A 27037-nucleotide genomic window follows, 5' to 3' on the forward strand; every position below is an offset into this window, starting at 1 on the left:
ACCTAATGGTGCAGCGGGGAAATGCTTGACTAACAAGCAGAAGGTTGCCGGTTCAAATCCCCGCTGGTACTATATCAGGCAGCAGCGATATAAGAAGATGCCGAAAGGCATCATCTCATACTGCAAGGGAGGAGACAATGGTAAACCTCTCCTGTATTCTACCAAAAGAAAACCACTGAGCTCTGTGGGCACCAGGAGTCGAAATTGACTTGACGGCACACTTTACCTTTACTTTACAAAGTGTTTGCTGCTTACATGGCGTGGAAGTTAGGTTACCACTGCAGCTTGCAATTTCCATGCTTTTAGAGCAACTTAATTTTCACCTTAAAAATGAAAGGATTTTTGATCTTATAACAATATTTTAATCACAAACATTTTGCATATCAAATATACATAATGATATGTATTAATTGAGTGTGTGTGTGTGTGTTTGCACAGACTTGTGATGTCCCAAGTGGCTGGGATCTCTGTTTCATGGTGCACGTCTTACTTTGCCAATCTGAGAGCATCTACATCCTTTCTCATAGCTGCACAGGAGTTGTTATTTTTTAAAAAGCTTTTATTTATAAAAGCTTTTAGTACAAATCAATAGCACACAACAAAGCCAGAATTTAAGGTTAAGATCCCAACACCATCTAAAAGTATGCCTTTATTAAGGTTGCAGGGAGTCAAGGTAAGGAGAATGATCTTCCTCCCATTTCTGCCCTAGATGGGGCAGCAGGACTGATTAGATGGAATCTGTGGAGTCACAGCAGTGAGTCATTTGCATTACATTCTGGCTGAGTTGAGATTTAAACCTGAGACTTCCCAGTTTGCACTCTAATAACGATTTGCAAACTCGCTTGCAAATTCTGAGCATTATTATCACATGTTCACAAGCATAATTTTTAGAATTCTAAATTGTCTTGGAATGTTTTATACTTGTGCATTTTAATACTGCTTGGGAATTTTAGAGCAGAGAGGAGAAAGACTGCAGATTTCCTAGACGAGGGGTATATCCAACCTGTGGTACTCTGGATGTTGCTGAACTACAACTCCCATCAACCTCAGCCTCTACCCTAGTCCAGCGTCTCAGGCTGCATAACCCAGGAAGCATTCACCCACTGCCAGCCTGTTCCACATGGAAGAAAAGCAAGCATCCATGAAACACACAAGACTCCTTCCAGTAACCTCCAGGGAAACCTCCTGATAGTGGGACTCAAGCTGGACCAAGAGATGGTGTGAGGCTCATCCTCATGCTGTCTCTTGGTCCAGCTTGAGCCCCACTATCAGGAGATTTGCCCTAACCAAACACAGGTGATACCTGACATTTTCAAGCCAACTGATTGCCCAGGATCTAAGGTTTTGTTCTGTAAATACATTTATATTTTAAAATTGTGGCTCAGTTTCAGCAATCAAAGACAATTTCCAGAGTTGAAGTAATTAACTTCCAAGTATTCAGTAATGGAATATATGGCAACAGTGGCCAGGGGCATAGATACAATTGAACAAAGGGGGTGGTGGACAAATGTCCCGGGGCCTCTGAGGGGACCCTCTGGCTGGTGACATCTTGCTCCTCTTTGTTCTCCCCATCACGCCTTTCCAAAGGAGGTGGTGATGGGGGGCTCGTCTTCACTGTTTGTTCCTGAGTCAACTCCAGCCTTGCTACGCCCATGATAGTAGTTATTGACTTTAGAACCGAGTCTAAAAAAAGGTGACCATGCATTTATAACATAAATTTATTGACCTAAATTGGTATTTATGGTTGACTCACTGCACAATTGAGAGCTGTGAGTTGATAAGATCAGTATTTCAAGTCTAGTTCTTAAAAACTTCAGCAGCAGCACCACACTTGATAGCACTTCACAAGACCATCATATTTCTTCTTTATCTGTTAAACTATTATGATTGACTACCCTTAGTGTAGTGTAGCAGACTTTCCACTTTGTGGTCAGAGAAACAAACAACTATAGGTACAACATTTAAATAATTACACAGAAAAAGCCCTCCAAACGGGTTGTGCTAGTTAGTATAGCAAATGAATTTGAGGCAATCACATTCTCCTCACAGACACAAGCATTAAATGAGACTAAATTCATTGAGTCAGTTATTTACTGTGAATTATTGGCTCAGCGCTAATAAGCTGTACACTAATCTATGCTCTTCTAGTCATAGTTCATTTTTGGATTTGTCTCCTCTACATATTTTAAATCATCTCCTCTCAGGAGTTACATCTGCTGCCCTTGGGAATGGAATTGGGGGCTATACAAAGACTTGAATGAATTGCTAAAGAGCTTGAAATTCCCTTCTTCCCATTGCTGCCATAGCTGCAAATGCCTCGTTTCCTTTGTGTTTGCTAAATAGGCTTTATTTAATAACTAACCTATACAGTAATGAGATGGAAATGCTTGCTGTCCTGGTAGATTGAATGCCAGGAAGGAAGGCCTGCTTTGTCCTTCAAACTGGAGCTGAAATAGGATGTGACTCATCCTACAACCATGGCTTGTATTTTAAATCAATTGCTACATTATCAAGTCGTATTAAAAATTGTGTGCCATCACTAAGAGATCATCTTATGACCTTTGTGGATCAGAAATGACATGTAACTGGAGTGGTCAACTTTTGTATTATTGGGGTATGTGTGGTGTCTGTGTGGCTATATGTACTGGTATCGAGAACAGTGACCCATATGTCTTAAGATTCATCAACATACCTAGCAAGCTAGCACCATTTAGCAATAAAGGCTGCATAGTAATGGAGCATAATGCTTTGGTATAACCAGGACATGGCCTAAAACATCCAAATGAAAGCTATTACAATACAATGGCCACATTTATATTTACTTACCTACTTACTTACTTACTTATTTAATTTATATACTGCCTGACTCTGAAGGCTCTAGGTGGTTCACAAAACAAACTATTAAAAACAGCAATATAAAAATTTAAAACATTCAGAGATTACTAAAAGCCTGGCTGAAAAAATGTGTCTTAAGGACACTTTTGAAGGCTAGCAAAGATGTTAAACCATGAATATCTATAGGGAGCACATTCCATAGCCCAGGAGTGACCATGGAGAAGGCCCACCCCTGAGCCACCACCAGTCAAGCCGGCAGCATACAGAGATGGACCTCGCTTGATGATCTCAATGTGTGGTGGGGATCATGCAGAAGAAGGTGGTCTCTTAGGTAACCCAGTCCCAAACCATTTAGAGCTTTAAAGGTCATCACCAGCACTTTGTATTTTGCCTGGAAACCTATTGGTAGTAGCGTCTTTAAAAGAGGCATATATGGTCTCTCCAAGACAGCCCAGAGACCAATTTAGCTGCTGCATTTTGAACCAACTGAAGTTTCCGAACCACATACAGAGGCAGCCCCTCATAGAGCGCATTGCAGTAGTCAAGCTTAGAGGTTACAAGAGAATGTACCACAGTTCTGAAATCACTATCTTCAAGGAACTGATGCAGTTGTCGTCTCAAATGAAGTTGAAAGAAAGTGATCCTGGCCATAGCCTCAACCTGAGTAGCCAGAGTGAGGCCTGGGTCCAGAAGCACTCCCAAGCTCATACCTGTTCCTTTGAGGGGAGGAACAGGAGACATATAATGGGGGTCTGAAGTTGCAGTGATCTACAGTTCCCTTACCATTACATCTGAATATGTGCAACTCCAGTTCCGTCCGTTGTGCAACCTGAGGTTGTGCTCCAGAGACTCCAGTTTGAACTCTAGCTTTGTAGTGAGTTTTGCTGCTCCAGACTGAAGGTACATGGGGCCTCCATTCCATCTGAATGCAGCACTGAAGACTGCATTTGGCCAGACTACCGTTGAGGGAGGAAGCTCCACCCACTCTCTCACCATGATTGGCTGTATGGGCTGTCCTTCAAGCAAGAAGGAAGCTTGTGTTGGAGATGAACTTCCAGTGCATCGACCTTTTGCACCAACTGTCCTAATGACCACTAGGGGCATTGGGAGTAGAGACAGTGAGTCAGGGTCTCCCTATCTGTCCCTACTCTATGACCCCTGAACTGACCTTGCAGCACTTCCTGTGCTGAGTCACAATCCTTCCTTTCCTCATAGAGAGCAGATGGAAATGTCTCTCTTTCTCCTTACCTATCCACTATGTAGTCCTTTAAATTAGATATAGGTCTTTCCTATCCAAGTGTATTTAACCAATATATGTTTAGTGTTTAGTCATACAAGGATCTCCATGTCTTTTCTCTAAATAGCTGCAATATCCAAACCATCCTCTGCTACCTACTCTGTAACTGGAGTGTGTGCTCATTCCTTAGTGCTCTGCTGTTTTACCTATTGTGGGTAAAAATCAATCAACCTCTGACAGCCTGCACAGCCAGTTCCTCCTCCTCTCTGAAGTCTCACTGACTGCAGAGAGGACGCTCTCCCTGTCATTCAAATGGGGTCAGGAGAGCAGGGATGGGGTGGGGAGCATAATCACGGATCCTTTGGCTCCACAGTTCTGCATGATGTGTGAATGCAACCATTGTGGAGAATGAGACTCTAGCTTGATGGTAGAGTGCTTGGTCCCAGGTTCAATCTCTGCCATCTCCAGGTAGGGCTGGAAGAAACTCCTGCCTGAAACCTGGGGAGTTGCTGCCAGTCAGTGTAGATAATACTGAGCTAGATAGAAAAATGGTCTGATTTGGTATAAGGGAACATCCTGTGTTTCTGTGTTTTCTCTCATATAGTTTGCAAACAATACTGTCATTCCCACAAGCCTTGAGACTAGGGAGGACTGGGGGAAAGCAGAAGCCTGCCTGCCTTCTCCCATGTGATCAGAGCCACTCTCAGGCTTTGAAAGCTGCACACCTAAACGACTGGCATGCAAGCACTCTGGAAGCATTGAGGGTGAGGGGGAAGCAGGCTGGGTCCTCCGGCACCCCACAATGCACCATGCCAGAAGCATGATACATTGGGGGGATTTCCACACTGCTGGCCACTCCTTCCACCTGGATCTATGGACGCTTAGGCTTCCGACAGCCCAAACATCCACACGACTGGGCAGTGAGTCAGGAGGGCACCTACTCCACCTTCACTTTTCGTCAAGGTTAAAAACCCGGGCTGCGTGGCTGAGGACCACTGGGATTAGGACTGATCCCAGTGCTTCTCACAACCAATTTTACCTGGGTAGGGCTGTGCTAGCCCTGGTAGAACTGGTCATGAAAATGACTTTATTGGCTTGTATCCTAAGAATAAGTCCCACTGAAATTAATGACTAACTTATCTTATTGATTTCAATGCTGCTTAATCATGACTAATTTTCTTTGGATACAATTCTGATACAACCGCCCTGAGCCATTTCTGGAAGGGCAGTATAGAAATTGAATTAATAATAATAGTAGTAATAATAATAATAGCACCTGAAAGAGGGGTCATGGCGATTACAAACAACAGAGGGGATAGTGAGTCCCCTTGGAAAATGCCTCTTCTAATGCTAACCTGTCCAAGTGTCTCACCATTGATTGTTAACTGTGTACTCCACATGCTCATTGCTTTTTTTATAAATATCTGAATGTTTTTGCTGACACCAGTTGTTTCTAAACATTTTAGTATCCATGTGTGAGGCAATGAATCAAAGGCTTTCTTGTAGTCAATCCATGCAACACTTAGATTTGTTTTTCTTCTCTTGCAATTTTCTAAAATCATTTTGTCAATCAGCAGCTGGTCTTTTGTGCCTCTGGTGTTCGGGCAATTTCATTTCTGTTCAACTGGAAGCTGTTTGTTAGTTAATAAGTGTTGCATCACTTCATCTGCTATTATTCCAGTTAATAATTTGAACATGGTTGGCAGGCAGGTGATTGGTCTATAATTACTTGGAACTGAACCTTTTGCTGGGTCTTTCATGATGAGATGAGTTTTCCCAGTTGTTAGCCATTGTTCAATATCACCTCCTTGCAAAATGTGATTGAACTGTTTTGATAGTTGTTTATGAAGGCTTGTTAGGTGTTTAAGCAAAAAGCCATGCAGTTCATCGTCACCTGGTGCAGTCCAATTTTTAATTTTCTTTATTCTTTCACTTATTCATTCTGGTGTTATTATTAGATCTTGCATTTGTTGCTTACATTTTTTGACCTCTTTCATCCAGCCTGCTTTTATATTATAATCTATTGGATTGTCCCATAATTTCCCCAAGAATTGCACTGTTTCTTCTTTATTTGGTGTTTCTACGTTTCTTGCAGTTTCTCCTTCTATGCTTTAGTAGAAACATCTCTGATTCGACTGGAATTGGAGATTCAGCCTGTGTTGTGTAGTTCTGGCTTCATATCTGCTAATCTTCTTTGACACTGCTGTTATTTGCTGCTTTATTATTTCCAGGACTTCTCTAAATTTTCCTTGAATCTAGGTAGTATTTTTGGATCAGATACTGTTTGGTGTTTTCATTCTTCAGCTTCTCGTCTTTCAAATCTTTCAATTTACTAGCATCTGATCTAAGCCTGGAGATTTTATTTTCTAATCTAATTTTCCATTTAGGTGATGTACTTCTTTCTTTTTTTACAGGTCCACTGATCTTATATTCGAGCTCTTGTGTTGTTATTGTTACTGCACTGTAAATTAGTTGGTTTGTTTCTTGCAAATTATTGGTTGTTATTTCTGTAAGTGCAGCATTGACATCTTTTAATGCCTGAGCGAGTTGTTTTTTGGCAACTGTTTTTAGAGCTGGAAGTCGAACCCTGGTGGTTGGACTGGTGGACCCCACTTTCACAAATACTAAACAAAACAGGCCTCGGATACCAAACATCTAAAACATCAAGTAAAATCAACCATCTGCTGTACATGGACGATCTGAAGTTGTATGGAAAGTCCCAGTCAGAAATTGAATCACTACTAAACACTGTCTGTATATTCAGTAGTGATATAGGAATGGAGTTTGGATTAGACAAGTGTGCTGCATTAATAATGAACAGAGGAAAAATAACAAAAACAGAAGGAATAGAACTGCCCAATGGAAGCAAGATCAAGAACCTGGAAGAGAAAGAACCTTACAAATACTTGGGCATTCTCCAGGCTGATAACATTGCACACACTAAAGTTAAAATAAAAATGGGAAGTGAATACACCAGGAGAGTTAGAAAAATCCTCAAGTCCAAACTCAATGGCGGGAACACCATACAAGCCATAAACACCTGGGCTATACCTGTTATCAGATACACTGCAGGAATAATAGACTGGACCCAGGCAGAGCTAGAGATGCTAGATCGTAAGACCAGGAAAATAATGACCACCAACCATGCTCTGCACCCCCGCAGTGATGTAGATAGGCTATACCTCCCTCGCAGCTCAGGTGGACTGCTGCAAGTCCATCAAACAGTAGAGGAGGAGAAAAGAGGTCTTGCAGAATATATAAAGGACAGTGAAGAAGATGCACTTCAAATGGTCAATAACGCGAAACTATTCAACACCAATGAAAGAAAGCAGGCCTACAAGAAAGAACGAGTCAAGAACCGAGCAGAAAAATGGAGAAATGAGCCCCTGCATGGTCAATATTTACACAATATAAGTGGAAAATCAGACATCACCAAGACATGGCAATGGTTTAAGAATGGTTACTTGAAGAAAGAAACAGAGGGTTTAATACTGGCTGTGCAAAAACAGGCACTAAGAACAAATGCAATAAGAGCAAAAGTTGAAAAATCACCAACAAACAGCAAGTGCCGCCTTTGTAAAGAAGCAGATGAAACCGTGGACCACCTAATCAGCTGTTGTAAAAAGATCGCACAGACTGACTACAAACAAAGGCATGACAAGGTAGCAGGGGTGATACACTGGAACATCTGCAAAAAATACAAGCTATCTGTAGCCAAACATTGGTGGGACCATAAAATTGAAAAAGTTGAAGAAAATGAAGATGTAAAAATATTATGGGACTTCCGACTACAAGCAGACAAACATCTGCCGCACAATACACCAAATATAACTGTAGTCGAGAAGAAAGTAAAACAAGTTAAAATAATCGACATAGCAATACCAGGGGATAGCAGAATAGAAGAAAAAGAAATAGAAAAAAATCACCAAATACAAAGATCTACAAACTTAAATTGAAAGGCTGTGGCAGAAAAAGACCAAAATAATCCCAGTGGTAACTGGCGCCCTGGGTGCAGTTCCAAAAGACCTTGAAGAGCACCTCAACACCATAGGGGTCACAGAAATCACCATCTGCCAATTATAAAAAGCAGCTTTACTGGGAATAGCCTATATTCTGCGACGATATCTATAACAATTGACAATAAAATTCAGCCATCCCAGGTCCTTGGGAAGGACTCGATGTCCAGTCAATAACACCTTTCTGACTGTGTAAACAAGAAATAAATAATAATAATAATAATTCATATTTCTTTTTCTTATGAGTCTCATTGAGCAGACCTTCTACTACTCCTCGACTAAAATTCAGCAGAATCCAAAGACCAGATGACATTGCTTGGGGATCTGAATCCAGCTCTTAGGCCACCAGTTATTCATCCCTGGCAGATATACCGTGGTGTAGTGGTTTCGAGTACTGGACTAGGACCAGGGGGACTCGAGTTCAAATCCCCGTTCAGCCATGATACTAGCTTGGTGACTCTGGGCCAGTCACTTCTCTCTCAGCCTAACCTACTTCACAGGGTTGTTGTGAAAGAGAAACTCAAGTATGTAGTACAGCGCTCTAGGCTCCTTGGAGGAAGAGCAGGATATACATGTAATAATAATAATAATAATAATAATAATAATAATAATAATAATAATAATAATACCATAGGGGCCACAGAAATCACCATCAGCCAATTACAAAAAGCAGCTTTACTGGGAACAGCCTATATTCTGCAACAATATCTATAATAGCAATAGCAATAGCACTTACATTTATATACCGCTCTATAGCCGGAGCTCTCTAAGCGGTTTACAATGATTTAGCATATTGCCCCCAACATTTCTGGGTACTCATTTTACCGACCTCGGAATGATGGAAGGCTGAGTCAACCTTGAGCCCCTGGTCAGGATTGAACTTGTAACCTTCTGGTTACAGGGCGGCAGTTTTACCACTGCGCCACCAGGGGCTAACAGCAACAACATTGATAATAAAATTCAGCCATCCCAAGTCCTTTGGAAGGGCTCAATGTCTGGATAAAACAAACCAGTCAATAACACCTGTCTGATTGTGTAAATAAATAAATAAATAATACAACTTAACGAAACAGACTGTTGAAATGGTGGTCTATAGAAAAATATGAATTACTATACCAAAGTGCAATAAGAGAGACCAGGAACAAGGCATTGGGGAAATTAAGGTCACATTTTTGTTTTGGTAACTGTATAGTGTTCACTGGATTAAAAACTTTAGGATATCTATATAAAGAACTCACCCAAGATCCTGGTTAGCTATATTTTGCTCCATACTCTCACCTTCCTAGCTGAGTTTAAGTTTAATGGCAAGTAGTCAACAGCTGCCTGCATATATGGATCGTACTATTATGTTGTAATGACAGTTCAAGTGGAAAGAAATTACAATTAGTGAGCTACTCTGACCTTGAGGTCCTCATGGCATCTACTAGCTGAGAAGCTAGATCTTGTATCCCAATCCTCTGCATGTAAGGGAGAAGACATCTTACTGAGTTCAGGATTTCAGCCTCATAAGAACAGCCCTGATGGATCAGGCCCATGGCCCATCTAGTCCAGCATCCTGCTGGAGAGGAGAGCTGGTCTTGTGGTAGCAAGCATGACTTGTCCCCATAGCTAAGCAGGGTCTGCCCTGGTTGCATATGAATGGGAGACTTGATGTGTGAGCACTGCAAGATATTCCCTCAGGAGATGAAGCTGCTCTGGGAAGAGCAGAAGGTTTCAAGTTCCCTCCCTGGCTTCTCCAAGATGGGGCTGAGAGAGACTCCTGCCTGCAACCTTGGAGAAGCCACTGCCAGTCTGTGAAGACAATACTGAGCTAGATAGATCAATGGTCTTACTCAATATATGGCAGCTTCCTATGTTCCTATGTTCCTATCCTGTTTCACACAGAGGCCCACCAGATGCCCCTGGGAGCCTACAAGCAGGAGTTGAGGGCATACCCTCTCTCCTGCTGTTACTCTCCTCCAACTGGTATTCAGAGGCATCCTGTCTCTGAGGCTGGAGGTGGCCTATAGCCCTCCAACTAGCAGCCGTTGATAGACCTTTCCTCCATGAAGTTATCAGCCTCGGCCTCTTTGACAAATTCTAGCTGTGAGATTGTGAAGGAAGATAACTACATGTAGTATTAGATATGATGGATCAGTCAGTTTGCTGTTTTATTCATATCTGTTTGTGCCTTAGGATGAAAACATTTTCCTTATATTTAGGAGCATCAAACCTTTTCCTTTCATAACTGTGTGTAAGCAATGCATACCAACAATCAACTTGTCAATTCACCCTTAACCATCCTTCAGTTTATCCTTATTAAATTCTGGGGGTAAAGAATTCAGAAAAAGAAATGGATTGCCTGTTCACTATTTTGCAAATACATCCTAGTCTCAAAAAGTGCCCGAACCTTACAAATACTTTGATGTAGGCTGCTTTCTGGGTGTTTATTTCTGTGGGACATGAGAGCCTTTGCTCTAGAATCACAGGATATTAGTTGTGAGGAACAGTGGAGATCTTTTGGTCCAAACCCATGCTCAGTGCACAAAACTACTGCAGCATCCCAGATGGATGGCTATTCAGCCTCTGTTCAAAAACACCTGATAAAGGAGAGCCCACCACTGCGAGGGCAGATTGCTCAACTGTCAAGCATCTTTTAGATTTAGGACATTCTTCCCAGTGTCTAGCCTACACCTTCGTCCTTGTCATTTGCATCCATTGGTTCTAGTCCTCTCTTCAAGAGCAACAGAGAACAAAGTCCGCTCCTCCAATGTGACAGCCCTTCAAATATTTGAAGATGACTACCCTATCTCCCCTTAGTCTTCTCTTCCCCAGGGCACACATACCCAGCTCCTCAAAGGATTTGTAACAAATTGATGGCCAACTAAAAACCCTGTTTTTGCAAGAGATATGCCAAGCTGATCAGTGGATGGGGAGCAAAGGAAACTCAACATCATTTCGGATGAAAACAAATACAAAAGCAGGGTGGGTAACCTGGATCTTTTAATGCAGATGTAAAATCAACAGGTAGTTGGTGACACTGTTTTTCAGTCTGCTGGATGTTGCTGGCATTTGCAAGCAATATTGTTGAAATATTGTTGGGCCACCTCTCCTCAGCATGGGTGTAATTGGGGGGGGGGCAGGCAGGGCGGCATGCCCTAGGTGCCACTGAGGGGGGTGCCATGCCAGTGCCTGCCCCCCCACCCCACTGCCCACTTGCCCAGCCCCAGAGTCCTCAGTCACTTGCTGTCCTACTTGCCTTGCCCTCCAGCCTAGGATCGGCCTGCAAACTGCAGAGCTCTTCTCTCCCCGCCTCTCAGCTGATCGGTGGGTGTTCAGGGCTTACAGAGAGGCCTCTGTGCAGGCCTCCCTGAAGCCTGAACTCAGCAAGCCCCAAGCAAGCAAGCAAGGAGACAGGCAGGCTGGCAGAGTTCTCTACAGCAGAAGACCCTCTGCCCAGACCACCCAGCACAGCTTTTCTCAGGTAGAATGGGCATTTCTTTTTGTGGTTAACCCCCCCCCCATATATAGGGATATGCTTGCCATAGGGCTTTGCTATGGGGGGTGGGGGGGAGACTGAGAAGCCTCTGAATATTTAATAAAACAGATCAGAAAATTAGCTGGCTTTAAAAACAAAAACTGTCAAAAAAGGCCAATAAGTGGCTTGATTCATGGCAGAAAATTACAAAAACTTCTGGAACAATATTATATTCATTCATTCATTCATAAATGCACTTATGTTCAAGTTGTTTTGCAACCCAGAAGGTCTGAGTGAGAACTGTGAAGCATGTGTTGTGCTTTATTTTATTTTATTTTATTTTATTTTTCTTGTGTGTGAAATGTTCCCCAATAACTCACAAGGACTTCAGGGTAAATCTGGCCAACATGTGAATGCAGCACCTCCATTCCAGAGGAGATGTGTGTTAAAGGGCTTTAAAAGCCTTGTGTGAAAATCCTCCTGGAATCAAACTTTACTTAATTTGTTCAGAATTCTGAGAAAACATACATAGGCTCACCCTGCATGGTTGAAAGTCTCCTTTGCTAATCTGCAGCGAGGGGGGCCATTTTAATAATTAGTGTTTCTAGTGTGTTCTAGGCATTAAAAGTGGCACAAAATATAGTATTCAATGTTTATCACTATATATTGTGAAGTGTGCGTGTGTGTATTCAGTGAAATGTATTTCCAGGCAGCATACTTATTTTGAAATATCAGACTTAAATCCTTGGGGGCCTGGGGTGTGTGAAGGCCCTGGACTTTGAGGGGCTGGGGGCCCATTTTAAAATCTTGTCTCTGGGCCCATTCCAACCTTGCTATGCCCCTGGCGGAATAGATACATATGTACTGATCACTACACACGGTATTCTGCACAACACCTGCACAGAAGAAACTTCCATGTAGAAAATGTGTCTCTTGTAAATTGACCCTGAATTTTCCATCCATGACTGGGATATTTGATTTGAGAGTTAGAGTCAATAATAAAAGAACAGCACACTGCTTGTGAAGGGAAGGGGCAAATTACAATGATTTCTTAGTCTGGAAGGGGCTAGTTTTGGCCCTGGCAGAACTTGGCTGTCTGCTCCTGTTGCAAATTCCTCTGTCTAGTGTGGCAAACTAATGTATCCTACTTCCTCCTGGTGTCAGCGTAAGCACTAGAATGGTGAATGCACATATACCCCATCATGAGCCAACAGTCATTACAAGACAAAGGCTGGCAGGAATCATTCACTGGTTTATAGACTCCCTCTGCCCCACCACCTCCTCCTTCCCCTATTTTGCTAGTGGCTATTTGGGCAGGTGATCCTCTAGGACAAAGTCATGTTTTTTAAAAAGCATGAGATGAGACAGAGAAAATGACACTTGGAATCCTCACATAACTCCTGACTGTTGTTTAACAGAGATTGTCTTTAACAGAGATGGCTCATGTTTTCAGGTTTTGATCAACAACCATGTCTAGATGGTACAGTGTTCTTTTTAACAGGGATTTCCAGATATTATTGACTACAAGCCCCATCATCCCTGTTTGGATAGGGGTGCAATTTCAGTGCTTGCCCTAGGCACTATTTTCCCTAGATACGCCTCTGCTCCTTAGTGCCTGTTCCTCATTGAGATTGGAGAACAGCTGATTGATGGGCAGACGAAAAGAAGAATGATAGATGTCCATTGTCTAACCCAGGTTATCCAATCAGCAATGATATCCAAGCAATGGCCTGGTTCACACAGTCATTCAAATCTAGGTTTAATGTGAATTACCAGCATTGGCATGATTGTGTGAACCCACACCGAGATAGGAATCTCAGATTCACCTCAGACCATAAACCACCTTAGTATGGGTTCGCACAATCACGCCAATGTTGGTACATTAAACCTAGGTACGGATGATTATGTGAACAAGGCCACAGTATTTTTAAAGTAATCTTCAAGTGGGCTGAAGAGCCTAATCCCTAATAACCTGTTTCCTATTCCTGTAGGATATCTTTATATCAATCCTGTAGTAGCTGGAACTTCTGGGCTAAAGATATATGAAGAAGGGATGCTGGTGTTCCTGGCTTCCAAATAGCCAGCTATCCTACTTTCCTGTGCATGGCCTAAAGGAGTTGGTAGTGTTTCTTTCTTCTTGCAACAATTACCACTTACAAATAAGAATTGTACAAGCACACAATACTTCATTTTCCTTTTCTCTGTGAGATACTATACTGGAAGGGGATCCTGGCAGGTAGGGCTTTGAAATAGGTAGTCATCTAATTATTTTATGTTCTGTCCTGGGAGAGGTGCAGTAACTGTGCAATCTGAACTCATAATAGCATTTCTTTGGGGGTAGAGTTGCCATCAAAGTTCACGTAAATCAAAATTCAATGTGAACTGACAAGTTCCTCTTCAGACAACTATCGGAGAAGTTTTGAGGAAGTCTATATCAGATGATGAGAGTAGCAAAAATCCTCTGCTGAATTCTGCACATCTCTAAGTACAAGAGTACTACATACTTCCCCGGTACAACAGAGGAATGTTCAGCCTCTAAAAGATTAAGAAAAATAATTGCACATCTGAAAGGCCAAAATATGATGGAGGAATGGGTTGGGATATGAATTGTGTCACTCATCAGTAAAGATGGCATTGGCAGCATCCAACAGGGGCCCACAACCCATACATTACCATATTCTTCACACTTGCAAATAGCAATCAGTCTTCTAGCAGAGATCAGATTTTAACTTGTGAAAATTGCTGCTGAAAATGACTACAGAAGTGTGAGGGGGCAAAATGAGAAATTAGGACACCAAAACTAGAACAAGAAGAACAGAGACCTACATTAAGAGAGTTACTAATGACACACACCGAATTTCAAATAGTCTTTATTCCCAGATTGAAAATAAAGCAAAGCACTTTTAGGAAAAGGCCCTAGTTCTAGCTGAACTGTTGGGTGCCTTGGAAGTCTCATTCTCTGATTGGCTGCAATCCTTTCAATATTCGAACATAGTCCTTTTTCCATGATGATCCTGCTGAGCCTCTCATATAAAAATTCTAGTGAAAAGAAACAGTTAAATATTATGAGGACCATTTCACAGGAATTTAGGAGGACACAGTAATACTTGTGGCGAACATACACTGATAATAATGATACTAGCACCCCTACCTCCTTAACTAAATGCTGCAATTTCTTCATGTCTATCTAGGGAATAGAGAGCAGAGCTGTTCTCCTATGGACCCTACTAATGAGAACACTAATACTCGCCACTCTTTTTTTCTTGTTCAGTTGCGTCCCTTTAGTATCAAAGCTTTAAATGAAGCTTTGTTCTTCTTCTTTGTCATTTACATAGTATGGAAAAGATCTGAGAGATTTTTCAGCTTTCTTTTTAGGCCAGTTCAGGAACAACATTTAGGAAACTATTATTAAAAACATAAATTCTGTCCATATTCTCTGAGTATTTGCTCTCATCACATTCATTTTTGGACTGTACCAAGTGTCAGTGAGCAAGAGACTATGGACTACTTTGCACATAATACCGAACCAGAAGTGAGTGAGCCAGAGTCGTCCAAATGCATGAAACTGCTGTTTCATCACAAAAGTGACCTGAGGTTTTCAAGCCAACACTGTAATCTGAACCTTCGGTTTGTAATGAGTTTCACTGCTCCAACCTGAGGTTTGAAGGTGGCATCATGTCACTCAAATTCTGCCACCGTCATAACCTGGAGTTTGTGCTGTGGGTGCCGCCAAAACCATATAGAGGGTGGCTCAGATCAGCCCAGAAATGTGCCAGATCTATGCCTGCCATGCTTCTCACTGACCACTTCTCAGAGCACATGCTCCACCTCCTGCTGTCTAGGCACTCCTCCAGCTGTTGCCCAGCAACCGGAACACTGTGTTGCCACATCCCAAGCTTCACAGCATGTGAAAGGGAAAAGCCACATTGGTAGATGCCCGCTTTCCACTGATTCCCATGTTCCCTCCTTTGGAAATCTACAGAAATAGGGGATTAGATGACAAGATGGGCACAATGGGAGAGGTCTCCACAAATCAAGGGATGAAGAAGTATTTGCATAAGCACATGTAGTCCTGGTGGCAGTCCCGGTGGCACCCAGTTGTTTCCCAGCAAAGATAACACATGCCAGGGGAGTGGTACCTGGGGTCTGGGTTAAAAGGCAGCCCCTTGAGTGGCTCTGCACTATTTTTTGTACTAATTAGTACAAAACTGGGGTTTTGTACTAATTAGTACAAAACTGGGGGTTTAGCCCCTTCCCCATGGGTGCAAGCATGCACTCCATGGCATTATGCATGAGAAGATCTGTCTTGGGGTACATCAGGCTGGATCTTTAACAATGTGTGATGATGCCCCTTCTCCTATGGACTGCTCTTTCATGAGAACGGCAGGCCATAGGGACACATATGTGGGCTGGAGAGCTGTTGACACCCAGCCCTGTTGGCAGATCCATGCAAGCCCCAGGGAAGGGTACCACACCAACACATTTCCAGGTCGTGTTGACTGGTGGACAGCAGGAGTAAAAGTGTGCACTCTTGCAGTCTGGTTGTCCCTTGGCATGCATGTTGATTTTTCCCCAGTATGGCCACCTGGCTTTCCAGGGATCACTGAAAATAGGGGCTCCCCTCACCCACAATTCCCCACAGTGGCTGATCTGCATACACCACAACACTCTTCCCTACCTTGGAACTCTGAATGTGTACTCGGAACCATCTCCGATCTTGCCAGACTGAGCCACAAGCAAATGGCTGGACACATGGAGTGGCCCAGACTCTTTGGGAGTCTGCAGGGGTTGAGTATTGAGGGGAAGGCAAGGAGTATGATTTTTGTTTTTAAATAGATATACCAGGGTCCCCACATCAATGGGTTCCTCTATACTTGGATGGCCCAACTCATGAGAGCACAGTCCTACCGAGACCCAAAGCTCATGGAGCCTCTGGTCCTCCCGAGTAGACTGGGCCTCACATGAGAGGGCTAATCCCTGGCCAGCAAGCCGACATGGAGGCAGGAGTCTGTTGGCGGTTCCTGGATTGCTTTACCTGGGTCTGCCATCACAAAAGTATTCTTTGTCACAGCGGACCAGACCCCAGGATCCTTCACCTGCCCTCATATACATATTCCCTCCCAGGAAGTCATCATTAGCCCTTCCTGGAATAACTGCCCCTCTCTGTCCCACCCCCACCCCCATTACTAGTAATCCTCTGTTACCAGTGTTTGTGTGAGTCTGCTTGACCATGGGGTTCTTTGGAGGGCAGTAGCACAAGTAGAAGGGTTTAAATGCTATTTAAGAGTTAAAGGGCGGGTGGTTCATGCCAAAAAGGCACGATCGCACTGGGCACACCCCCTTGAAGATTGTGGCCAATGGCTGCCACCCTGCTGATGTTCTAACAGGAGAGGGAGGGGTTCCTTTGCCCTGAAACCAGAGGTTTCCTGGCCCGGGTTGAAAGATTATCTGCAGGATGATTCCTGGGTTCTTGGATTAACCTCAAGTTCATCAACCTGTGGTTTGGCATTATGTGCGAAGGTAGCCTAGTACTTGCAAATAATAGAAAAACCTGGACACAGACTGTGGGCACACAAAAATACAACAAAAATTATTCTATCACACCAGAACAATTGTGAGTGTAAAAAGTAGAATATTGGTCCTTATTTCTTCACTAAGCACCACAGGCATTGAATGTACTAATGATTTGCCTTCCACAAAAGGAAATATATTCCGATATCAACCAAGTTGCCCAGAGGAACCCTGGGGTGATGAATGCGCACATGTGAAGTAGATCAATAATTTTGTTCAAAATAATAAATTAATGCTTGCACAATCTCATTTATCAATTATATTATGTAAATGATGTGACCCATAGTGAGGAAGATAGCTGGCAAATCTAATTCACATATGCCCGTGATTTGCGTTATTCGATGGCTGTTTTTGAGATTGAAGAAAGGGTTACTTTGCTCATCATTTTGGCAGTGTGATGTTTTGGAGAATTTCTGATCTTTTTGGCATGTAAATGGCATTCCAAATCCTATGTAATAAATTAATTTGAGAATCCCCTACTGGAGACCACTTCACATGTATGAAGAGAATTAGATTCTCTCCTGCAGAACAGGATTTTATGGCTTATAGACAAAATAATAAAGCTGAAGGTTATCCCAAGACCGGAGAGTGACCATTTCACTTTGAGGGTCACTTGCCATCTAACCAATGAGGGGATCATAGAACCATCCAACCGCAGGGATGACCCAGAGATGAAATCCTCCATTTTGGGCCAGAGGATTAAGTGGTCCCCAAGCTGGAGGCCAGACTCACGAACTGGTGTTATTCAGAAGCAGGAATGGAGGAGCATAAAAAAATAACCCTAGCCTGCATTAAACGGCTCGAAGGACCCACCCCCGAAGGGGTGCAGGTGTCCCAGACTGATGTGACTGCTAATTACAAAGCCTTGATCTCTTTACTTATCCCTTTATTGGTCAGAGGCACTCAAGTCAGGGCCGCCTCGCACGTATCTCACAATAAACCCTGGTTCGACCAGGACTGTAAAAAGGCGAAAAAAGTACTGCTACAACTCTCTGCTGACCGTAAAATAAATAATACCTTATCCCTAGACATGATATTCAAACAGTATAAGGGAAGTTACAAGTCTCTGATTAGAGCCAAAAAGGAGGCGCTGAAAGAAAGATGGTGGTTAGAACTTATAATGGCCCTTAATAATAAGGATGAAGCCAGTTTCTGGTGCTTAGTATCCGGGGTTAATTCATTCCCTAGACAAATTTCAATCCTGGAGGAAAGATGGGTAAACCACTTCACTAAAATCTATGCTGCCCCACAAGTACACTTAATCTCTCCATTTTGGCCCAGCATCCCCCCGGAGGAATTGCCTGTACGGCCTCCAGTTACCACTGAAGAAGTGGAGGATTTGATTGGACAGCTAAAGAGAGGCAAATCCACAGGAAAAGATTACATCCCTCCCTACTTTTTAAGGGCCAATGTCAGCTGGTGGGTTCTGCTCTTAGCTTCCATGTTCACTTACATAGACCTAACAACAAATATGCCCAATGGCTGGGGACAGGCAATTGTCATCCCAATTTACAAAAAAGGCCCGTCTGATGACCCGTCGAATTACAGACCCATAAGTCTATTAAGTGTAATTGGTAAGTTATATGCAAAACATCTGAATTCCAAATTGTTGGACTGAATGGAGAAAGAAAACATTCTAGAACAACAAGCAAGGTTCAGAAAAGGAAGATCAGTGATGGCTCACTGTTTGGTCCTCCAGAGTTTAATAGAGAAATACGTTGAGGGCAGAAAGGCGCCATTATATGTCGCCTTTATAGACTTTAAGAGCGCCTTTGACTCAATATCCAGGGATGCTCTCTGGGAGAAACTCGCAAACTCTTCTATTGATAAGAGATTGCTAACTCTAATATATAAACTCTATGAGAACATGAGTCTGCAAGTAAAATGTGACCATAATGGCCAACTATCCAGAGAGATCCCTGTAGGAAGGGGGGTCTGGCAGGGATGCATATTAGCACCAGCTGTTTTCAATTTCTACGTAAACGGCCTAATCACTCGCCTACGGCAAGTTGAAACTCATGCGCCAAAGATAGGGGATAGGTGTTTACCTATTCTCATGTACGGAGATGACACGGCCTTATTGTCACAGACCAGAGTCGGCCTAAAAAGAACGTTAGGATGCTTGAGTCTGCTCTGCAAAGAGGAAATTTTGGAAATTAATTATACCAAAATCAAAATTGTGAGATTTGCAAAGAAGCAATGGATCTTTAGTTTGTCTATAGCTGGAGCTAGTGTAGAGCAGGTGAAGTCTTACAGATACCTGGGGGTGGTGTTTCAGTTCAATGGGGTTACTTCTATGCACACCAGTGCTGCTAAATTGAATGCCACTCGATCTTCTATGGCAATTAGGAAATTTTTCTGGGCACAAGGTGGTGGCTACATTCCAGCAGCAAATAAAGCCTTTCAGGCCAAAGTGATACCTCAGCTGCTATACGGGGTTCAGGTTAGACCGTTAAAAGACCTACAAGCTTTAGAAAAAGTCCAATCGGGCTTTCTGAAATCAGTGTTGAGGGTACCAAAATGCCTCCTGAACTCCTTAATACAGCTGGAGACTGGGTTTTTGAAATTGGAGACTAGGGCCTGGCTTCTTATCATCCTGTATTGGATTAAGACTTATCTTCATCCAGTAGGACTTATACCTAACCTCCTTGCCACTACCCCACAACCCCGTTGGTGTGAGGCGGTTGAGGAGAGACTCCGGAAGATGGGCTTCTGCCCAGCACAATTGTGAGAGTATGGCGAGTCAACAGCAAGACGCCTAGTAAACAAAGGCTCAGGGACATAAACTTTCAGGAGGAAAGAGCCTCTATAAATAGGCCTCCACAACTGCTAAGCACTAAGAAAGATTGGGCCATAGCCTCTTATTTTTACACAGTCTATTCACCCAAACTTCGCTGGGCATTTACAAGAGCTCGCCTGAACGCCCTACCCTCAGCGATGTTATCGGGGAAATTTGAGAGAAAACCCTATGATGAGAGACTATGCCCTTGTGGATCTGCTCCCAAAACATTGAAGCATTCACTGTTACATTGCCCGCTTTATATTGCTGAAAGAGATTTATTTTTATCCCAGTACCTGAAAGGTCTCAAAAACCACCCAGAGGAGACAATTCTTACATGTTTATTAGAAGATAGGACCCAACAATATCCTTGGCGGTTGCCAAATTCTGTTATATTTTGACCAAATTAAGAGAGCCTAGAGCACAGCAATCAGCTGCTACCAGAGGTTCGTGATTTTATGTATGTGATAATATTTTAGCTTTTGTTTCCATTTTTCTCTCTTTACTGAGTATTCTGTTTCTATTGCTGTGTTATCTAAGATCGTAAATAAACAACAACAACTATGGCTTCTTTAGAGGTCTTCAGCACTTGTGTGCCAGGGCCATTTTGGAAAATGTCCCATATGCTCCATCGGGGCTGTCTGCAACATTGGCTCCTGGATGATTTGCAAACTTCTATATTCATACAATATCAACCTGCAATGTGCAGTCGGTGGCTGGAAGGGAAATATTTTGGCCCTACCTGATGCTTCGGTCCTGCCCTTAATTTGGCTTACTGAAAAACTATACAAAAAAGTGGCTGTTTTCTGAAATATTCAATATGGGTTATTCACATTCTTTGAATATTAATGTTGGCAAATTACTATGGGGAAAAATCTGAATGGAGTCAATAATCTAATGAAAAGAAGGCTGGAAGTGTGGTATTCCTACTGTCATCCTCACCCATAGTTCAAGTGGGCAGAATGTACAACAAAGGAAGCAATTTAATTTTTTAGTGTGAATGCAAGTGTAATTTTTGAGAGCATGTTCTCTTTCTCTGCAGATCTCTTTGAATCCCAGAAAGTATCGAGAAATTGTAATGCCCAGCATTAGTATGAGAGCTCAGTTTAAGGAATCTACTGTATTTTGATTCTTCTTTTATTCTTTCTTTCAATTTCAAATGCAGATAAAACCCCCACAGATTTCTGCCAGCCACTTGACAGTAGATTGACACAGATGATCTCACTCAACTTTAAATCTCCAAACATTCTGGCATATTTCTAGCACTTTAAATTGTCCCACTCCAAACTTGCTCAATTTTATTGCTTTGCCATTATGAAGCCACTATTACACTGTGGAAATAGAGTATCAAAGCTCCGATAGTTTATCCTGAGCTGAAGAGTAGGCACTGAGGGATAAATGGTACACCCATTGCAGAAAGGGCATTCCACTGCAGAAAGATAAATCTGTTTCCCCACTCACCTTAGCTTTTCCCTAGAAAAAAATAATTGTGGTAATCCCCACTCCTGGGGCTAGCTAAAACACTGGAACAGAATAATGTACAGGTCACAGGCAGAAAACTTGTCAAATATTTATCTTTTAAAGCAGTTTGGTCATAAGAGGGTAAGGAATAGTTCCAAGGCAAAAGGTTTCCAGAGGGGTGGCTGTGTTAGTTTCTTATAGCAAAAGCAACAAGGAGTGTTGGGAACCATAAAGAGGAACACATTTATTTTCACCCTTTTCAATCTGGCTGCTGTCCTGGTTTGGTGACTAAAATGGCATTGTTCATTTGGTCAATGACTTATGCCATGAGTTAGACAGGGACAGGGCATCCCTATTGGTTATGCTGGAGGGCTTCCAGTACCATCAACCACTGTATCCTTTTGGACCGCCTTGTGGGGATAGAGTTAGGAGGCACTGTTTTGCAGTCATTCTGCTCCTTCCTCCAGGGCAGGTGTCAGAAGGTAGTGCTGGGGGTATCCTGCTTGTTACTAAGGCTGTTGGCTTATGGCATTCCACATGGTTTCATTCTGCCCCCCCCCCCGCTTGTTTAACATCTATATAATTAATTCTTTTAGCCGGTGTGTGTTCAGGATTTGGCAGTGGAACTCTCGCGACATGCTGTGAGAGTTCTGGCGGAGTGAGGAGGAGAGGGGCAAGAAAGTGCCGGCGGTGGCCAGCCGGCTGGCAAGCCAGCAGGCAGAGGACAGGGGGAGAGAAAAGCAGTGGTGGGCAGCAGGTGGGGGGGGAGAGAAAGGCGGCGGCAGGGAGAGAAAAGCGGTAGCAGGCGGGGGGAGAGAAAAGCGGGAGCAGGGGGGAGAGAAAGGCGGCGGCAGCGGCAGGTGTGTGGGAGAAAAGTGGCGGCGGGCAGGTGGAATAGGGGGAGAGAAAAGCCACAGCAGGCAGATGGGAGGGAGAGAAAAACAGGAGGGGAGGAGGGCTGGAGAGCATGGGAAGGGGAAGAGAGGAGAGACCGGGGCAGGAGGAAGAGGGAGGGGGAAACAGCCAGCCCCAAAGCACCACATAGATGCTCTGTGCGGGGTTGGCTAGTCTATATGAAACCACCGAGAGAAGTGTCTGGTGGGAGGGCATGACAGCCTTACTGAGGCCTTCTCGGCAACATCATTGGGGCCTGGTGAAGCTCGGGCAGACCATGGTCCAAGAAGGGAGGAGATGGAGGGGCCTCCCAAGCCCAAGCAGCACCCTGGAAGCTGAAGGAAGTGCATTAGCCAGGCAGCTCCTGGGAGGGGGGGGATTCAGTTCGGGGGAGAGGAGGAGGCAACGCATCCTAATGACATCAGCAATGCACCTCCAGGAGAATGGAGGGGGCTGAGCAAGGGAGGAGATGGAGGGGGGAATGAGGATGACAGCTGCAGATTGTACATGCTTGGCAGGGGCAATAAAGAGGTGCAGGGCCCAATTAAAGGAGGCTGGGGCTGTATGGGTTGTGCAGGATTGTATAAATGATGAGTAGGAGGGGAGGCAGTGAGTCACAGGCCTCTGGTGAGGGACTGTGACTGAGAGCAACACCAGCCCAAGAGGAGGACGAGGGCGAGGAACAATCTCCTCCCATGGATTTCTGAGGCCTGATCCCAAAGACACTCCTTGCAGCCAGAGGAGCAGGCAGTCCCTTTCAGACAAGAAGCCATTCAGGGGTGTCAAGGCTGATGAGCTATGGGCAGCAGTCACTAGAGGTCACGAATCCAAGACCAGGACTGGGAGAGCCAGGGACATCCCGAGAGTCAAACGATGTAAATGGTCAGGAGCCAGAGGATTTAGAGACAAACCAGCATTCAGGAACATACCAGGAGACAGGCCTGGTAGATGGTCAGGAGCAAGAGGGTCAAAGCAGGAGTCAGGAGTCAGGCTGTATCAATAGGCAGTAGTTAGAGGTCTGAGCAGGTAATCAGAAGTCAAGAGCAAATCAGAGATCATACCAAGCAGACAAGGGAAGTAGCCAAAACAAACACACCAGAAACAATGCCTCTTAATACTGAGGCAAGACCTGCTTCAACCAGGAAGCCTCTCATACTTCCTGTTAGAGGGAAAGACCAATGAGTGATCCCAAAAGACAGGGCCTGTCCAGGGCTTCAGAAGCCGAGAAGTCTGCTTCAATGTAGCAGACTGCCACGAGGGGCAGCAATGTGCAGGGCATCAGGGCAGCAGAGCATGACAGCGGGGTTGGTGTTGAGTATCACCAAAATGCAGATGATACCCAGCTTTATATATATGTGCTATCTGCTGTTGGAAATGTGCTGGGTGTGCTGGATCGGTGTTTGATGACCACAAAGGGTTGAATGTAGGCTAACAAGTTGAAATTAAATCCTGGGAAGACAGAGGTTCTTCTTATCTTCTAGTCAGAAGAACTGCTGCTTCAAAGATGGTGTATCAGCCCACAGTACTATTGATGGAGTGGCACTCCCCTTAAAGGAATGGGTTTGCAGCTTGACCCAGCACCCCACCTGTCCCAGCATCCCACCTGGAAGCCCAGGTGTCAGCTATGGCTCAGGGAGAAACAGTTTATTTTCTCTCTCAAGTGAAATATTTATTCATTTTATAGAGTTACATTGCAAGCAAAAGAGTTTGATATTATTCTGCATGAATTGTATCTTTCTAAATGAGTTCAAAACATCTGAATAAACTCCTGAACCACTCTCAACAGTTAGTGTCTGAAGTGGAACTGAATCAAAGAGTAAAAAAAATAGTGATGAACCCGACCCTGAACTCACATTTTTAGTGGTGTGACTCCTTCTTGGTTTTGCAGACACATCCACAAAATAAACCAAATCTTCTTAATATGTGTAAATAGCTGTTCTTGGCAACACAGTGATATCAATTACAGCCTAACCTTTGTTGAAAATAAACTACTGAAGTCAATGTCATTGGTGACACTAACTTCTGAAAGGTCCTGAAGCTAATATAAAATGTGCATTATTTTCTGGTAAGCCATGTTGTGTTCAAGAATCTGATTTATTTTGCAAAGATCGTGTAGGAATGCTCAGATTTTCATTTCTTTCTTGCAGCGTCTGCCTCACCCTTGCGACTTAATTCAAAAATCTCTTTGATATTTAGTCAACAATTGTTTCTGGCCCACTGTTACTAGTTCTGCTTTTGTTTTAATTAGACATAATATGACTTGCTGACAAGGGGCCAGCTTTCCTGGAATCTTCCCAAGCTCTTCCAGACGTTTGTTTGCTCACTCTGCCAACATCAGATGCAAGACAATTAAAATTGGGGGTGAGGAGATGATGCCTGTCCAAGTTCATCATCTGCATCACATCTCAGGGAATTGTTCAGAATACTCAGCAGGATAAGGAATATTGAATTTTGTCTGTTGCTAGGCAAATGACACAATTGTCTGACAGGAGGAGGATTGAACTGTTGTTCATGTTTTGTGGAGCTGCAACAGAACATTGGTCCTCCAACTCTGAGACAATACTGGGAGACTTACCTTTGGAATATTGAGCATTATCACAAAGTGTGTTCTCCAAAATCAGGACTTTTCAAGAGACTAAAAGGTTGAGAGATGATATAAACAAGTCAAAAGATTAACTTGTAGGAATGTGTATGAATAGATTTTTTTATTTTGATTTGTACCCAAATCAAAACACCCCTGATTTGTTTTGGGTCTGAATCTGACCCACCCAAATCACCCCAGATTCTATGTGTACCCGAATTTTCCAATTCTGAATCCAAATCGATTCAGGTTAAAAAAAGTTCCCAGGGCAAAAAGAGTGGGGATAGTGGTAGTGCCCAATGGGTGGAAGCTACCACCCAAATTTCAAAGGAATTGGGCAAAGGGGTGATTTTAAAAGAATTTTTGAAGTTTATGCATCTTTAAGATTTTTCCCATAGCGAATAATGGGGATTTCAACAACATTATAGCTCCATGTGGGGGGTGGAAAGGGGTGGCCCAGGGTGGTGTGTGGTAATGCCCAATGGGTGTAAGGAAGCTACCACCCATATTTCAAAGGAATTGGGCAAAGTGCTGGTTTTTAAATGACTGTTGAAGTTTACACGTCTTTAAGCTTTTCCCCATAGAGAATAGTGGGGATTTCAGTAGCCTTAGTTATAACTCCCGGGGAGGTGGCACTCGGGTAGCCCAGGGTGGGTTGTGTTGGGTGGTAGTGCCCAATGGGTGCAAGGAAGCTACCACCCAGATTTCAAAGGAATTGGGCAAAGCGCTGATTTTTAAATGATTTTTGAAGTTGGCATGTCTTTGGGGCAGATTCGTGGCAGAAAGAGGGTTTTGGGGGTAGAAGAGTGGGTCAGGCAGTAGTGCTGCAATAGTCCTGCTACCATCCAGATTTCAAAGGAATTGGTGAAAGGGGTGGTTTTTAAAGAATTTTTGAAGTTTGTGCATCTTTAGATCCCCCCCCCATAGGGAATAATGGGGGATTTTAGCAGCCCCATAACTTCACTTGGGGGGCACCGGGTGGCCCAGAGCGAGTGGTGATATCATGAACATAGGGTGCCAACTACCCCTGTACCCACAAGCCCATGGGGTTCTGGGTTTTGTTGTTTCTGAGGTGTTCTGAGTGAAGATTTTCTGGTAGCAAATGAGAGTGGATTCATTTTCAATGACAAACAATTAACCCACTCTCATTTCCTACCAGAGATGGTACTGCTGCAACACAGGTGCTCTTATTCTTGGATTTGGGGGCTGAAGTCCAGGGCCTCCACACTCCCTGGGGGCCCCCAAATCCTCTTTAGTCTGTCCTGGATGGCATGGTCGCTGTGCTACCCTGCTGACCCGTGCTGTGCTGGGCAGCTGAGTGTGATTGTGATCTGTGCCAGGTGCTTTAGAGATAGAGGGGGGAGTGGGGAAAGAAATATATGGGATGGGAATATGTTAAGTTGCATGTTGAAATGTTTCTGCTAATGCATATTTGCATAAATATACCTGTTTATATTATTCTTAGGTTCTTGTGAGTTCAGTTATTGTTTGTGCCCTAAAAAACCCATGTATTTAAAAATACTGTGTGTGCATAGGCTAAACGAAAGTGGGGCAGCCAGAGAACGTGCCCTAGGCACCACTGGGAGGGGGGCAGCAGTGCCATGTTGCTCCCCACCCCCTCACCAATTCACGATTATTAATTTTCAAAAAAATATTAACCTGTAGCCCCTTCGGGGGGCTTCCTATAAGGCCGTGGGGGGGGTGTCTGCCAGGGTTCCCCCTCCCCCCACCAGCCTCTTACATCACCGCCGCAGCCCTTCCCGGTCTGATTTTCAGACCTGTTCAGGCCTACAAAGATCAGTGTGGTGGCCATTTTGGAGGTCACTACACATGCTCAGAAGGCCTCTGTGAGGCCTGGCAAGGCCTAGAACCTCGCAGGCACCATTCGAGCATGTGCGGCGGCCATTTTTTCAATTTAAAAAATGGCCTCTGCACATGCTAAAACGGCCTCTGCAAGGCCCTAGTCTAGTTTTTCCCCTGATCAAGGGAGTTGGAAGTAGGGATATGCACGGAACCGCTGCAATCCAGCATTGGGGAGGGGGTTCCTTTAAGGGTGGGGGAGGGTGTACTTACCCCTCCTGCCGCTTTCCCCCTGCCAGTGCGTATATTTTAGTAAGCATTTGGGGTGGCAGGGTAGCTCTCTGCTGCCTCTTCCCCCGGTCATCAGCAAAAGGCTTCAGAAAGCCTTTTGCATGTGCGCACGCCA

General features: G+C 43.8%; 1 long non-coding RNA gene across 2 annotated transcripts; it reads right to left on the minus strand.

Moving 5' to 3' along the window:
• Positions 1-14399: 14399 nt before the first annotated feature.
• LOC128347202 (uncharacterized) lies at positions 14400-26626 on the minus strand. Of its 2 annotated transcripts, none has more exons than XR_008317442.1 (2): positions 26491-26626; positions 14400-14584 (listed from the first exon to the last, which is right to left on the minus strand). It is a non-coding gene; the product is annotated as an uncharacterized LOC128347202 (long non-coding RNA). The 2 variants fall into 2 exon arrangements; XR_008317443.1 differs by lacking the exon at positions 26491-26626 and adding an exon at positions 19165-19280.
• Between the last annotated feature and the right edge of the window lie 411 nt (positions 26627-27037).

This window comes from Hemicordylus capensis, chromosome 2 (assembly GCF_027244095.1).
Source record: "Hemicordylus capensis ecotype Gifberg chromosome 2, rHemCap1.1.pri, whole genome shotgun sequence".
Taxonomy (NCBI): Eukaryota; Metazoa; Chordata; class Lepidosauria; order Squamata; family Cordylidae; genus Hemicordylus; species Hemicordylus capensis.